Source organism: Antechinus flavipes, chromosome 1, assembly GCF_016432865.1.
Source record: "Antechinus flavipes isolate AdamAnt ecotype Samford, QLD, Australia chromosome 1, AdamAnt_v2, whole genome shotgun sequence".
NCBI lineage: Eukaryota > Metazoa > Chordata > Mammalia > Dasyuromorphia > Dasyuridae > Antechinus > Antechinus flavipes.
In genome coordinates, this window is record NC_067398.1 from 663,919,595 (window position 1) to 663,934,123 (window position 14,529).

The 14,529-nt window shown below is 35.7% G+C and overlaps 1 protein-coding gene across 1 annotated transcript in view; it reads left to right on the forward strand.

Annotated features, from left to right (window-relative positions):
- Positions 1-217: 217 nt before the first annotated feature.
- The window catches only part of GATAD2A (GATA zinc finger domain containing 2A), a 199,704-nt gene continuing 185,392 nt past the window's right edge, over positions 218-14,529 (forward strand). The window contains exon 1 of the mRNA XM_051971999.1: positions 218-310. The gene's annotated coding sequence lies outside the window, so the exon portion shown is untranslated. The remainder of the gene's footprint in view (positions 311-14,529) is intronic.

Below are 14,529 nucleotides of genomic sequence, written 5' to 3' on the forward strand. Positions count from 1 at the left end.
GCTTTTCCTGGTCTGGCCTTGGTGTTTTGCCTTTAAGAGCTCCCCAGTGTTTTGGGGGTAGTAATGGACTGTGTGTGCTGACCCTGGTGCGCATGTTCAGGGTAGTGACGCCGCGGCTCCATGTGTAAGAAGCGCATTATTTGGCAACCGGAGGAGCGGCGGCGAAGAGGATTAGAGGGATCCCCGCCTGAGGGAAAGTTGGGGCTGATGGTAGTAGCTGGGGGAAAGCCGGAGAACGTACCCGTTTAAAAAAAAAAAGAATCCAAACCGCCCAAACCTGTCTTGAACTGCATTTTAGTGTCTTCTTAGGGTAAGGTCCGGATTAAAACTTAGGATTTTTTTGGGGGGGGGGCGGGGGAGAGTGAGAGGGGCGTGGTGGTGGGGTGCAGTGGACTTGGAGGGGGGAGAATGGTAGAAATTATTGGAAAAATGTATTGGAATTGATGTGTTCTGCCCCCTCCCCCTTCCATGTAGGAAACTGAAACTACCTATAATAAACCGGTTAACTGGGGCTATCTCTGACCTGAGAAAAGTCTTGAATTAAGCTGCAGCACCACGCATATTAGTCGGAGTCGGTGGTTACTATTATTATTTAATCTTCTGGAAAATAACTTGTTTGCAAGTTGCGCTGGGGGAGTGGGGTGGGCGGAGGTAGGGTCGTGGAAAAAAAAAGTTAAGAATCAAAGAGTTAAATTTCTGTGAGCTTCTTCCGCTTTACGTGAAGGTTCTCTCTCTAACCCCCCCCACCCCCCACCCCGTTTGAGATCCGATTCGTTGTGGAACGGACGAAAGTTTTTGGGGGAAATGTATCTTGTGTGGGAGTGGATGCTAACAGGAAAAGCAGGATGAGGAAGAACTATTAATTGTTTCTAAAACTTATTAAAGGCGTTTAATCTTTACTGCTGCCTGCTTCCTTCTTTTCCTCCATCACACGCGTTTCACTCTTCCTCCGGTGCTAGGGAGGAGATAGTGCTTGAGTTGGATGTAGGGAAAAGCCCAAAGTATTACGTTGAAAGGCGCGACTTTAAAATGGTCAAATTGAGATCTGGCGCTTTGAAAAAGAGGTGCTCTTCAGGGGATCTTGTTTGAGAGTGCGGTGGCTGGTCTTGTTGGATACTTTTTTGGTCTTATATTTTGTGAAATAGCCATTCCCTGCTTCCTCTCAATTTGTGGGTGTGGAGCACAGCAGCAAGAGCCTAGGGTTTCTGGGTGGCTTTATTTAGGGGTGGGGGTGGGGGTGGGGGGTAATGGACATATTTGTGTGTGTCTTTTTTGCTTGAGCCCCAGTCGTGGCACTTAACCCGGCTGTGGCAGTCAGACCGAATCTCCTGTCAGAATAAGAGTCCCCCCTCAAAGACATTGATCTATTCTCATCCTCTCTCCCTTTCCATTCCTCTCCTTTTCCTTTCCTCTCCTCTCCTTTCTGTCTGTTTGTCTGTATCTGTCTGTCTCATCTTATTTCATTCCCTTTTCTCCCTCTCTTCCTTTTCCCCCTCTCTTCCTTTTCTCTTAACCAGTCTTTTTCTCTCCCTCCTCACTCCGTCTCTCTTTTAAAATCTCTCCTCCCTTTTCTTTCTCTTTCCTCCCCTTTTCTCTTCCTCTCCCTTAAACTTCCTTATGTTTTCTATGCCTGTTTTCAGAGGTCTACTTCTCCTTCTTCGTTTTGGTCATTATTGATTTTTTTCCCTTTACCTGTCTGTAATGGGTCAGCAGCTATGACTAGACCATTTTCACCCAGTAGCAGCTGGGCTCCTTAAGGAATTATCTCGAGAATTTTGAGTTAGCTATTTCCACTTTTGAAAATACTGAGGTTTGGTAAAAAGATTTCTTTTAAGTAATTTTTTAGGTATAACTTTAAATTAGCATCATGGGAAGTTTTTATGAAGTATTTTAAAAATCTTGAATTTTGTTAAAGCTTGTGAATCAGTCCAAAAAAAGAGTAAGGATTATCCTTAACCTTTGAGCTATGGCCTTTTTAAATCAAAGTATCACTTAAAGAATTTTATTTTTTCTGTCCTCAGCTACCTAGATTCCCTCCCCCCCCCCAAAAAAAAAGGCAAACCAAAAAACCATACACACAATAGCAACCCACTGTGTTTTTTTTTTTTTTGTTTGTTTGTTTGTTTGTTTTTTGTTTTTTAATCCATTCCCTTATTAAGTGCTGATTCATACAGTGACACCTTCTGGTAGTGATAAGCATGAGGAGACTGATATCCTATATATGACTTTTGGACATTTATTTAGAATCTTAGAATGTCACAGCTAGAGGAGGAACCTTAAAACATAGTGTTAGAGCTAAAAGGGAATTCTAGTTTACCTCTCATATCAAATACATAGAGAAGTGAAATGAATTGGCCAAGAACACACAGTGTCTGAAGTGAAACTGCTGTGACCATTGTTGAGTCTTTTCAGACTAATCTTTTTCTACTCTAGAAGTTTTTTATGGTTGTTACTTTTAAAAAACAAAACAAACTTAGCTACAAGGCAATATATTTGTTGTTTCTTACCAGTTAGGATCATCTGTCTATAGTCTTTCAGACTAATCTCTTTATGAGACAGTTTTTTGTAGTTGTTACTTTAAAAAACAAAACAAATTTAGCTACAAGGCATTGTATTTATTGTCACTTACCAATTAGGGTCATCAGTAGGTTAAGAAGAGGAGGAGTTAAGACTTTGTGGCAGGTTTATTGAGAGATTGTAGAATATCCTCCATAGGTCCAGCAAAGTGAACATAAATGAAGGCTTTCTTCATACAGGCCTTCTCTTCTAAAATCATGGTGGTGGGTTTTGTTTTTTATTCACAAAGGGATAAAATTACTGTGGGTTTTTTTTTTTTTTTTGGTAGTAAATGAGATAACAAAAAATGCTGCTCCGTTTATTATTATTATTGACTGATATTTATATAGTATTTAAAGACTTACAGAATGCTCTTCTGTATTACAGTTTGCTTTTAAATACCCTTTTGAATATTTATAGATATTAACTCCATTTTACAGGTTAAAAAACTGAAGCTCAGAAAAGTTAAATAAATAAGACACTTTCCTTTTTCATGTTCCTCCCCCTTCTACTTGTGGAATAATCTCTTGTTTAAAAAGAATAAAAGAGGTGGTTCAGCAAAGATAACCCAACATAAACCAAATCTTATAGTATATGCAGTGTTTCATATCCTTGTGCATCCAATTTTGCCAAAAAGGAAGGTACAATTTCTCTCATCTTTCTTCTAGAGCCAAATTTGGTTGTTACAAGTACATACAATTCAGTTTATATTTCAAAGATGATGTACTAATGGATTAATATACAAATAGCATGTTATTATATGAGTGATATTCCATTCCCTTTGTTTTTGAAGTGTGAATACCTAAGCTAATTTCTTAAATGACACTTGCATTTAATGTTCTGAGGCAGGCTGCAAAAGAATTGAAATTGTGACCCAAGACAATGGAAAGATAATTTGGTTGGTATAAGGTTACAGCATATAACCAAGATGATTTTGCAAAAGAAATAAGACATCCTAAAGAATATGTGTGGCCAGAAAAAGAGGTAGTTCTGTTGTCTCTTGGGAGAAGGAGATTGATTTATATATATGGGATATGTTTTATTGACACATAGAATAAAGAAAAAAAAAGAATAGCCTCTGTTGGTAAAATCCTTTCTGGAAAGAGAAAACATGGATGAATTGTGGCTCATGGGTTTAATAAAATATAGAATTATGTTGCAAAGAATTATGCAAAAAGATGGAAAATGATATGTTAAAGGGATGCGAGATGCAATAATTTAAAGGGATAAGAAGTACACAAAAGTGTCTTGCACGATAGAATGTGATTAAAGACAAAAAGAAAGATGCGGACAAAAGAATATATATATATTTTTTAAGTAAAGAAATTACTTTTAGCTATAGTCATGAAAGTTTTATGGAGATAATGGCCGCTTAAGGCCATGAAGGAAGTAAGGGAACTTGAATATTCAGTTATGGATAATGAGTATTTTAGGTATGAGAAATGGATTGTTCAGATACTCATATGAGAAATAGATTTACAACTGGAGTGAGATCTCAGAAATAATTGACCAGTTTTTTTGGAATATAGAGTATGTGAAGAATGGGAATAGTGTTGAAATAATGCTCAAAAGTAGATAGAAAAGTGGAGGTTAGAGCCTTCAGGACTGGCCAATATGACAGTTGATGGGAAGCTACTGAAGTGGTTAAGGAGAATGACAACTGAGAAATAGCTGTTAGATTTGGAATTTAAGAGACTTGAGAGAGTTTCAGTAAAAAGATAGGTATTGACGTGAGATTGCAAGATTTGAATGATATAGTAGAGAAGTGGATACAGTGAATCAGTAAGAATGTACACTTTTTTTGAATTTATATAATGAGATATTGGAAAATAGCTTGAAGGGAAGGGATGAGAGGGTTATGGAGAACATTTTTTAGAGATAGAAACAGGAAGATAGGTCTTTGTAAATAGAAGGAAAGGAATCAGAAGAGTTGGGGGAAATGGAGGAAAGAGAAAGAAGGAAGAAAATGTTAAATGAAGCAAAGTTCTTAAAGAGCTGGAAGAGAATAGAATCCAAATGTATATAAATGGTTAAACTTGGCCAAGGTAGAGTACCCTCTTTAAAAACCTAAAGGAATAAAAAGAAAGTTGTTCAAGACTAAGAGGTCTTAAGTGTGGGGAAGGGGGAGAGATATCAGGGAGTTCGGATCTCAGCAAAGCAGATGTCATCAATTGAAGGGGGTGGAGTGTGAAATTGGGGAAAGTAGACAAGGTTAGAAAGGAGTCAGACTTAAAAAAGGGCTTTAAGCACTGGCCCTTAAGTCAGTATGACCTGAGTTCAAATCTGGTTATCTGGTTTTAGACACTTAATACTTCCTAGATGTGTGACCCTGGGCAAGTCACTTAACCCCAATTGTCTCAGAAAAAAAAAAAAACAAACCTCTAAGTCCATTTCTTTGGAAAAACTTTGCTGCATTTCTGCTTGGGGGCAGTAAGGGATATAATAAATGACACTAATGTTCCATTTTAGCCTTGTGAGTCCATAATTTTTACAATGGCACAAGATTAGTCAATTGGTTTTTCATGAGATAATTTGTCAGAAAAGCAATATATGATAATTTTCTAACATATTTTGGAGGCAATGTGGTATAGTATGTGATCTCTAATAATAACAGTTAGTTTTTATATGGCTCTTTAACATTGGCAAAGCACTTTTTACACGGTTTAACTCATTTGATCCTCAAAGCCAATCTCTGAGGTAGGTGGCGTTATTATTCCCATTTTATACATGAGAAAACTAAGGCAGACAGGTTAAGTGACTGTCCCTGGTCACTGCTACTAAGTATCTGATCTAGAATATGGACTCAGGTTTTCTTGACTCTGGATCCACATCTCTGTTTCAAAATAGAATGCTAGACTAGGAGACTAGAGACATTTGTTGTAAGAATCCTGTCTCTGATACTTACTAGCTTCATAACCATGGAGAAATCCCTTATCTATTCTGATTTTCCATTTCTTCATCAACAAAATGGAATTAAGATTTGTAGTATTTTGATAGACTAGAAAAAACTGAGAGATTGGAATTGGAATTAAGGACAACAATAATCAAGATTTGAGCTTATAGACGGAAGGTGAGTTGACATAACATCAGAGAAGAGTCAGATAAAGGAGGTGAATACTTTTAAGAGATGGCAAGATCCTCTTTGGATATAGTATAGTTGAGATGTAGTGGAGAACAAGAATTGTTCATATAAATGAGCAATTTAGGAACTGGGAACTTTAGGTATTTTAGAAGGAGTATCAATATAAATAATAAAGCCTCTAATATGAAGGTAGAAAATAGGAAGAGAAAGAGAGCCAAGTACTTAGCTAATTGAAGAAGGAAGAAAGGTGTCTTAGAGGTGGAGGTCAGTAGACAATAGTGACCAGAATTTTGATTGATTGATAGATATGAATTGTGTGAAAGAACCTCAAGGAGAAGATTTTAGTGAGTGATGGTAATAGAATAAGCTTGGGGAGCAAGGAGTATTCCAAGTCCCTCACCATGACTAGGAAATCAAGATCTAGTATATGTATATGATCAATGCTGAAACAAGCATGTAAGCTGTATTAGGAGAAAACCAGATATCAATGAGTACAAGATGATGGAGGCATTAAAAAAGGAAAAGGTTTAAAAATGAAAACTAGTTTGTTATTTATAGAGCAAGCATTACTCTGAAGGGTTGGATAGCTTCAGAGTAAGATCCTGGTAGGGTTAAGTTGAAGGAGATCCAGAACAATGGTAGCTAATGGTTTAGAATCATGGGAATTGGGAAAGAATGCTGGAGTGATAGTACAATTATTGAAGAATGAATTCAAAAAGATTGTCATGGTTCAAAAAAGTTCAGCCTCAAAGTGAAGTTATCCCACTATATCAGGCAACTCTGTATATCTGGAAACATGGGAGAAGAGGCAAGGTAGAGTTGCTTGAGACCAGAGAAGGTTCTTGGAGCACAATGGAATCAATGCTTAAGGAGTTCTGGGAAGTTTTTTGAAGCACGTACAGGCAAGGCAACTATTAGTCAGTGGCCCTCCCAGAATCATATAGCCAGTATGTGTGAGAAGATAAACTTGAACCTGCATCTGAGACCAGCTTTTTATTTACCATACCTTTCATATATGTATGCATATGCATATGTTTTTAGATATTTGTGAAAGCAATAGAGAAAATGATTATTTTATTTTTCCAAATACATGTAAAGATAGTTTTTCACCATTCATTTTTGTAAGACTTTGTGTTCTGTATTTTTCTTCTTCCGCCTGCCCTGCAAGATAGCAAGCAAGCTGATATATAGGTTAAATATATTCAGTACTTTTAAACGTATTTCCATATTTGTCACTTTGTACAAAGAAAATCAGATCAAATGGGGGAAAAACCATGAGAAGGAAAAAGCAAGCAAACATACATTAAAAAAAAAAAGTGAAAATACTATAATTCTTCGATTCATATTCAGTCTCCATAATTCTCTTTCCCTGGATTTGGGTGGCATTTTCCATTCCAAATATATTGGAATTGACTTGAATCATCTCATTGTTGAATAGAATCAAGTCCATCATAATTGATCATCACATAATCTTGCTGATATTATGTATGGTATTCTTCTGGTTCTGCTCATTTCACTTAACATCAGTTCATATAACTTTTTTCAGGCTTTTCTGAATTCAGCCTGCTGATTATTTCTGATAGAACAATTGTAATGGACTGAGGCTCAAGTTGATGCACTGAGGTCCCAAGCACATGAGGCTAAATATTAAGTAATTGGACCATACACTATTAATATATAAGCTTGGAGAAAGAATGGCCCTGCCCACTCTTTGTGCAAGTCCTGATGTGTTGTATAGGAAATGACGATTTTGGTGGGTGGAGGCAGGGGAGTGGAAAAGGAAGGGGAAGGAGAGACTGCTGGCATTGCGATTGCGATGGCTTTTCAGCTCAGATCCTTCTCTGTTAGCTGGCTTCCTGTCACAGCTGTCCATATTGCTATCGCAATCCTTATTCACCTCTTCACTTCAATAAAGATTGAAGATTTTTCCCTTAACCTGAATTCTTGACTCCGGCTGATTTTAAATACGTGGTCATTACAAACAATAATATTCCATTATCTTTACATATCATAACTTATTTATCCATACTCCAACTTATGGTCATTCAGTTCCTTGCTAACACAAAAAGCACCAAGTACCAACATTTTTGCACATGTGAGTTATTTTCCCTCTTTTTTGTATGATCTTTTTTTTGGATACAGATCCAGTAGTGACATATGCCAATTAAATTTAAAAGTTTGTCTTAAATACTTTTTTCTCTAGGGAAAAAATGAACTGTAATATCTTTGTAAGGTTTGTGGGACTCAAAGGAGACTACATAAGGTGCTATGTAAATCTTAGTGATATATAAAATGTGATCTTTTATGTTTCACTTAATTTTAGTACCTATTCATCAAGAACAAATAAGTCACCATTATAAAAATTGCAATTATTGCCTTTTATCCTCTCTGGACATAAAAGATAAGCTTCAATTTTATCTATATGCTACCTGCTACTTCCATATTGTACTTCCAAATCTGATAACAACAAATCTAAACAACATAAAAAACCTCAAACTGCTGGTGGAACTGGAATTCTCTTTTATCTTGGAAGTGGAATGTACAAGTATTCTTGAGTTACACATTTCTGATTTGTGCAGCTAGTTACTTTTTCTGTTCTATCCGTTGTTCTTATAGACAGACATAAAAAAAGATTACTGTGTCTCTTAAAAAGTCATAATTTATATTAAGTATCACTTAGCCAGTCTTAAACTATTTGTTACAATATAAGAAGTTGGAAATAATTTTTCTATTAGTAAAATATTTTTTCACCCATTAAATATTTAGTACTAGACTGAGAATCAGAAGATTTTGATTGTGATTTCAGTTCCATCACTAACTTGCATCATGACTTTGAAACAGTTTCCTTGTTTGTAAAATAATTTATTCTATAAGAATGATAACATGTATTCCTTATTATATTCTGATGCTTTTAGAATGTTCAGTGTTCGATGAATCCCACATAAATAAGTATACTGTTGGATGACTAAGTCAGGGTGGTCCAGATTCTTCTAGAGCTAGAATTCTATTATGTATCTAAATATTATGCCATTTGTTGTTAAATTTTAAGCTGTCATTGTAATATTATTAGTTGTTTCAGAGTGATCACTTTTATGGCTGATAGACTTTTAAAACAATTGTCTGAAATGCATTTACCCGATTCTTAGTTAATCCACATTTAGAACTTCATATTTAGTAGTAATGTCATGATAATAAGGATTATCTGGAGAAATTATTCTCCGAAATTGATGTGTTTAGTGTCTAATGTTGCATTTGATCTCAGGTTATCTTGAATTAAGGGCCAGAGCTCTGTCCACTGAGATAATCTAGCTGCCCCTATTGTAGGCAATTGGGATTAATTGTTAAGTGTCTGAGACTAGATATGAACCCCTATTGTATTCTAATTGAGAAAAGGGAAAAACTTATACACAAATTAGAATTGTTATATGTTCCCCAGACAACTCCATATTCTACTTGAGTTGAGCAAGGCTTAGAGAGGTAGGAATCAAGAAAGGCATGGTTTCTTTGAACTGATCAAGCATGAGTAAAATCTAAAAGTTACGATGGGAAGGGTATTTATTCTAGGTGTAGGCATTATTTGCCAGGGAAGTTCTGGGGATTATAACTAGGTAATTTGTCTTCAAAGTGTAAGTGCAAAGTGTGAAGGGCCTTGAACTACAGGATTTTGACTCTTTGGTAGGGAGGGGGAAGCCATTGAAGATGTCTGAGCAGTAAGGTAATGGATTATTTTCTACAAAAACTAAAGTTTAGTTTCCTTTTCCACCATAACTTCAATTTAAATCCATCAGCTAATATAGAAGTTTCATTCTAAAATTCATAAGCCAAGATGATTGAAATTTTTAACTGAAATTTTTTATTAAAATGCTGCCTTTGACAAAGTTAAAGCTTGTTCTTAGTTCTATTTCAAGAAGCTGTTAAAAAGAGGAAGAGGTTTGGATTAATTTGAATATTTGAAAGTACTACAGTTTGTACTTTGTCTAATTTCCTGTTAAAGAAGAGTGGTATTTTTGTGTCTTCTAATGAAATGTAGGTATGGTTTTAATAAGCAAAAAAGAAAATTATTTCTGTTGGAAAAACAATTCAATATCATGTTTTTTCTTCCCTTTTCTATTTGTAAGGTTTATGTAAGAAATGTTGTCAATCCGCTAATCCTATTTTACTAACTGGTTGTTTGTTTTAACAGGAAAGGGTGTCTTGAATTGTTTTAGGAGTAGACTTAAGTATAGGCTCATGTTTGTTAGACTCTGAGTCAGCTACCCCTGAATACGTTCTCTTATGTTTTATTTGTTAATCATCATGTAATGTTCCTTCTAAAATGAACTCAAAGTAGAAAGGCATTATATTCAGAGTAGCTAGATTAAAAATGAACCAGTGTGTACTGAAATGATGGTATGGAAAAAGAACTAGAATTACTATTGGCTATGGCCATTATATATCACTGCTTCTGTGGACCCAACTCATAGTTCTCACCAATAGTGATGATAGAAGACTACCAACAAGAATTCTGTACGAGTTTCTTAGAAATTTTTCAAACTTTCTATTCCTTCTGAAAATGTAAGTTGATGATTTTCCCCTACCTTACCACTTTATCCCCTCATTGTGGAAGAAATAAGAAACAATCAGAAAGCAAAGTGGATTTCAGTACTTTAAAAAAAAAAATTAGGTTGTTACCATTTTAATTAGATTGTTACTGTAGCTAGAGTGCTGAGGGGGAGGAAGGAGAAATAATCTGGGTCCTCAGCAAGCTTATGTTTTATTAGATTCATAAAAGCACATTAAACTCATTGAAGATTTATACAGTGTAAGAAAAAAAATCTAGTTGTTGATTCAGTTATTGACTGCTTATTATATATCTAGCATGGTTCTAGACTCCCATAGCTTAAATCACTTGCTCAGGGTGTCATAACTGATAAGTAGAGACAATTAGAAGCTTCATCTAGGTTGATTTCTAAATCAGAGCTTTCAGTTATAAGGGAGGATGCTCAACTTAGAGATAGGAGGTAAGTCCTTTAATATCTTAATGAGCTTCAACTTTCTCATCCGTAAAATGGAGTGTTATAATACTTGTCCTGTCTTCTTTACCCTCTTGACCTTTTCCTGGACTAAATTACCCAGAACTCCTCCAATCTACTTTGACTGCTCACATGGTTTGGGTGAGATAGCAGTAACCAACTTGATTTCTAACACTGAGACAGAGGGGGCCATCAAGCCTTAACATCTACCCTGTGGCTTTAAGGTCCTTCAGTCCTTAACACCTGCTGTGCCTTCAGGACCTGATGATGATGATAATAGCTAGGATTTATATAACTCTTTAAGGTTCAAAAAGTACTTTACAAAAACTATCTCACAACCACCCTGGGAGGTAAGTATTATTATTATCTTCATTCCTGCTCACCCCCATCCCCATCCTCTTTCTCTTATCATCTAACTTAATAAGTGACCTAGGAACCTTTGGGTCTTGCTATTCCTTCTACACTATTAGGATTTCTGGTGTCTTTATATATCCTTTGCAGTTGAACTTTATGTATTTACCCAAATTAGTTTGTGAATGTCATGAGAGCAGGAATTGGCTTGATTTTTCTTGTATGACTATTGCTTAGCTAGTGCTTAGCCCTTGTAAGGGCTTAATAATGCCTTTTCATTCATTCACTGGGTTTCTATAGAAAAGAGCTTTGTTAACCTTAAAGTGATAGAGCAATGTGAGCTGCTAATACTAATAACAAATTTTTTTTATTTTTTTTTACTAATAATAAATTAGTATTAACAGATACAATATTAAAATTTAAAAACACAAACTAATAGATTAATATATCTGAAATAGGGAAATTGTGAATAGTTATGATTTTGTAATTAAATGTCAAAGTGATCATTGTTTCCATAATGGGGATATTATCATCCTAGATTTCATAGCCTGTCCTCTAAAGGATACATAATAAAAAGAAAAATAGGAAATCAACACACTACCCTCAATTCATTCATATACCCCTGGCTCTTGGATTACCGACCTCTATGGTTGCCTTTCTTGGAGAGAATAGACTATGTATCTGGGGACAAAGAATAGTGAATACAAACTCTACATCTCATTTTGGGTAGGAACAGAGCAAGTCACAGAGGATGAACAGTTGTAGATGAGTTGTAATTTTTATCCCAAGTGTCATATCTTTATCTTCAGACTTTCCCATTATCAAAGGTACTATCATCTTTCCAGCCACCCAAATTTTCACAGCTTCTTTGTTGTCCTTGACTCCTTATTTTCTCTCACCTATATCCATATAAAACCAGTCATTGTCAAATCTTGTTGATTCTATCTCCTCCACATCTTACAGAATAACAAAATTTGAGACTCGTAAGTGTCCCATCTATTTTAACGCGTTCACCAAAGAAATCTCTACCTCAATATCCCCAACAAGTAGTTTATCCATATCTCTCTTTGTATTCAAACAGATAACCCCTTACGTTGTATGCTCTAGTTTAGGCCTTGATCATTTCTTACCTTATGATTAACAATTGATTTCTTTGCTTCAGGCGGTTAGATTTCCTATTTGTCCTCCACACAGTTGGCATAATGATTTTTGTAAATCACAGGTTTTCACCTTATTGCTTACCTATTCAGGAAATTTTGTTGCTTCCTTTTTGACTTTGGAAGCAAGTACTATTTCATCTTTTATCTCATCCTTTTAAATTTATTTATTTTTTATTATAGCTTTTTATATACAAAACATATGTATAGGTAATTTTTCAATATTGACCCTTGCAAAAACTTGTGTTTCAACTTTTCCCCTCCTTTCTTCCACCTCTTCCCCTAGGTGGCAGGTAGTCGTCCCATACATGTTAGATATGTTTAAAGTATATGTTAAATATAATATATATATATATGTATACAGTTATCTTGTTGCACAAGAAAGATCAGATTTAGAAAGAAGGTAAAAATAACCTGAGAAGAAAAAACAAAAAATGCAAGCAAACTATAACAGAAAGAGTGGAAATGTTATGTTGTGGTCCATACTCATTTCCCAGTGTTCTTTCTCTGGGAATAACTGGTTCTGTTCATTATAAATCAATTGGAACTGATTTGGATCCTCTCATTGTTGAAAGAGCCATGTCCATCAGAATTGATCATCATGTAGTATTGTTGTTGAGATGTATAATGATCTCCTGGTTCTGCTCATTTCACTTAGCATCAGTTCATGTATGTCTCTCCAAGCTTCTTTGTATTCATCCTCCTGGTCATTTCTTATAGAACAATAATTAAATTTATTTTTTGCCCAAGTTTTATAATGAATATATCCCTTAGTATTGTTCAGTCATTTAAGTCATATTCAGCTCTGACCCCATTCTGGGGTTTTCTTGGCAGAGATAGGTTTCTTATTTCCTTCTCCAGTTTATTTTACAGATGAGGAACTAAGGTAAATAGAATCAAGAGACCTGCCCAGGGTCACACAGCTAGTAAGTGTCAGGCCAGATTTGGACTCAGAAAGTAGCATTTTTCATATAATTACTAGTTGTGTGGTTCTTGGCAAATGACTTTTTTTGCCTCCGTTTCCTCATCTGTAAAATGGAGATAATAGCCTACCTATCCTTCAAGGTTATTGAGGACCAAATGAGATAGTTATAAAGTGATTAACATAGTGCCTGGCACATAAGAACTATATAAATATTAGTTCTTGTTATTAAAGTGGAAGAGGTAGTACTGGGATAATGAAGATACATGCCTTCTGTGAAGACATGAATGTATTTGTTTTGAGTAATGTGCGGATAGATAGTATTAAGACAAAATTGTGAAGGGCCTTAGATATTGAAGAGTTTGAGTTTTATCTTGTAGAATGTTGAAACTTTTAAAGCAGGGTAAAAGATAGCCAAATAGATTTTAGAAACATTGATGCGAAGGTAGTCAGGATAGACTAAAGGGAAGGAAAAAAGTCAAGCCAAGACAATAAAGCATTTATTAAGCACCACTGTGTGCTAGGCACAGGGGTTAAACTCTGGGAATACCAAGAAAGGGAAAAATACTTTGTAATCTCAAGGAGGAGAGAGCTGTTAGGAGTGAGAGACCATGCAAACCACTATAGTATTTATACAGGAAAAATAGGAGAAAATTGTAGTCTTACATTGTTGATCACCTTCTCCTCCTTGATTCTTTTTGCTAGGTTTTCTGTAGACCACTCTCCTGATTTGCTTACCTTGTCCTTTTTTTTTTTTCTCCTTCTTCTCCATCTAGGCTATTTCACTTAGTGATCTCATCAGCTCCCCTAGATTTAATTATGTTCTCTATGCTGGAGATTCTCAAATTCATCTAGCCTGCCTCAACTTTCTGCTGACTTTGTCCCCTCTCTAATTGACTGTTAGACATCTTAAAATGGAAGTTCATCTTAAAATGGATGTTCATTTGTCATCTTAAACGCAACTTTTCCAAATCAGAACTCATTATATTTTGCTGGTGGGCAACCACCATTTTCCCAGTTGCTCCCTCAGCCTTGAAACCTAAGAGTCATTTTGGATTCCTCACTATCTCTCATCCCCCAAATTCAAAATTGTTGCCAATCCTGTTGATTTTACCTTAACAGCCTCTTTTATATATATGCTCCTTTTCCACTTCTACTGCCACTGCCACCACTCTGGTGCAGATCATCAAATCATGTCTGGACTACTGTAATAGCTTTCAGATGGGTCTACCTCTGTCAAATCTCTTCCCTAATCCAATCCAAAGTGGTTTTCCTAAAAGTATTGGTCAAATTATCTCACTTTTGTATTCACTAAACTCCAGTGGCTTCCTATCATCTCCAGGATCAAAATGTTCTGTTTGGCATTCAAAGCCCACTTCTTTCTATTCTTTATGCATCATAGTTCCTGACACATACTTTTTGATCGGGACATTATTTCTTCATGCTTGG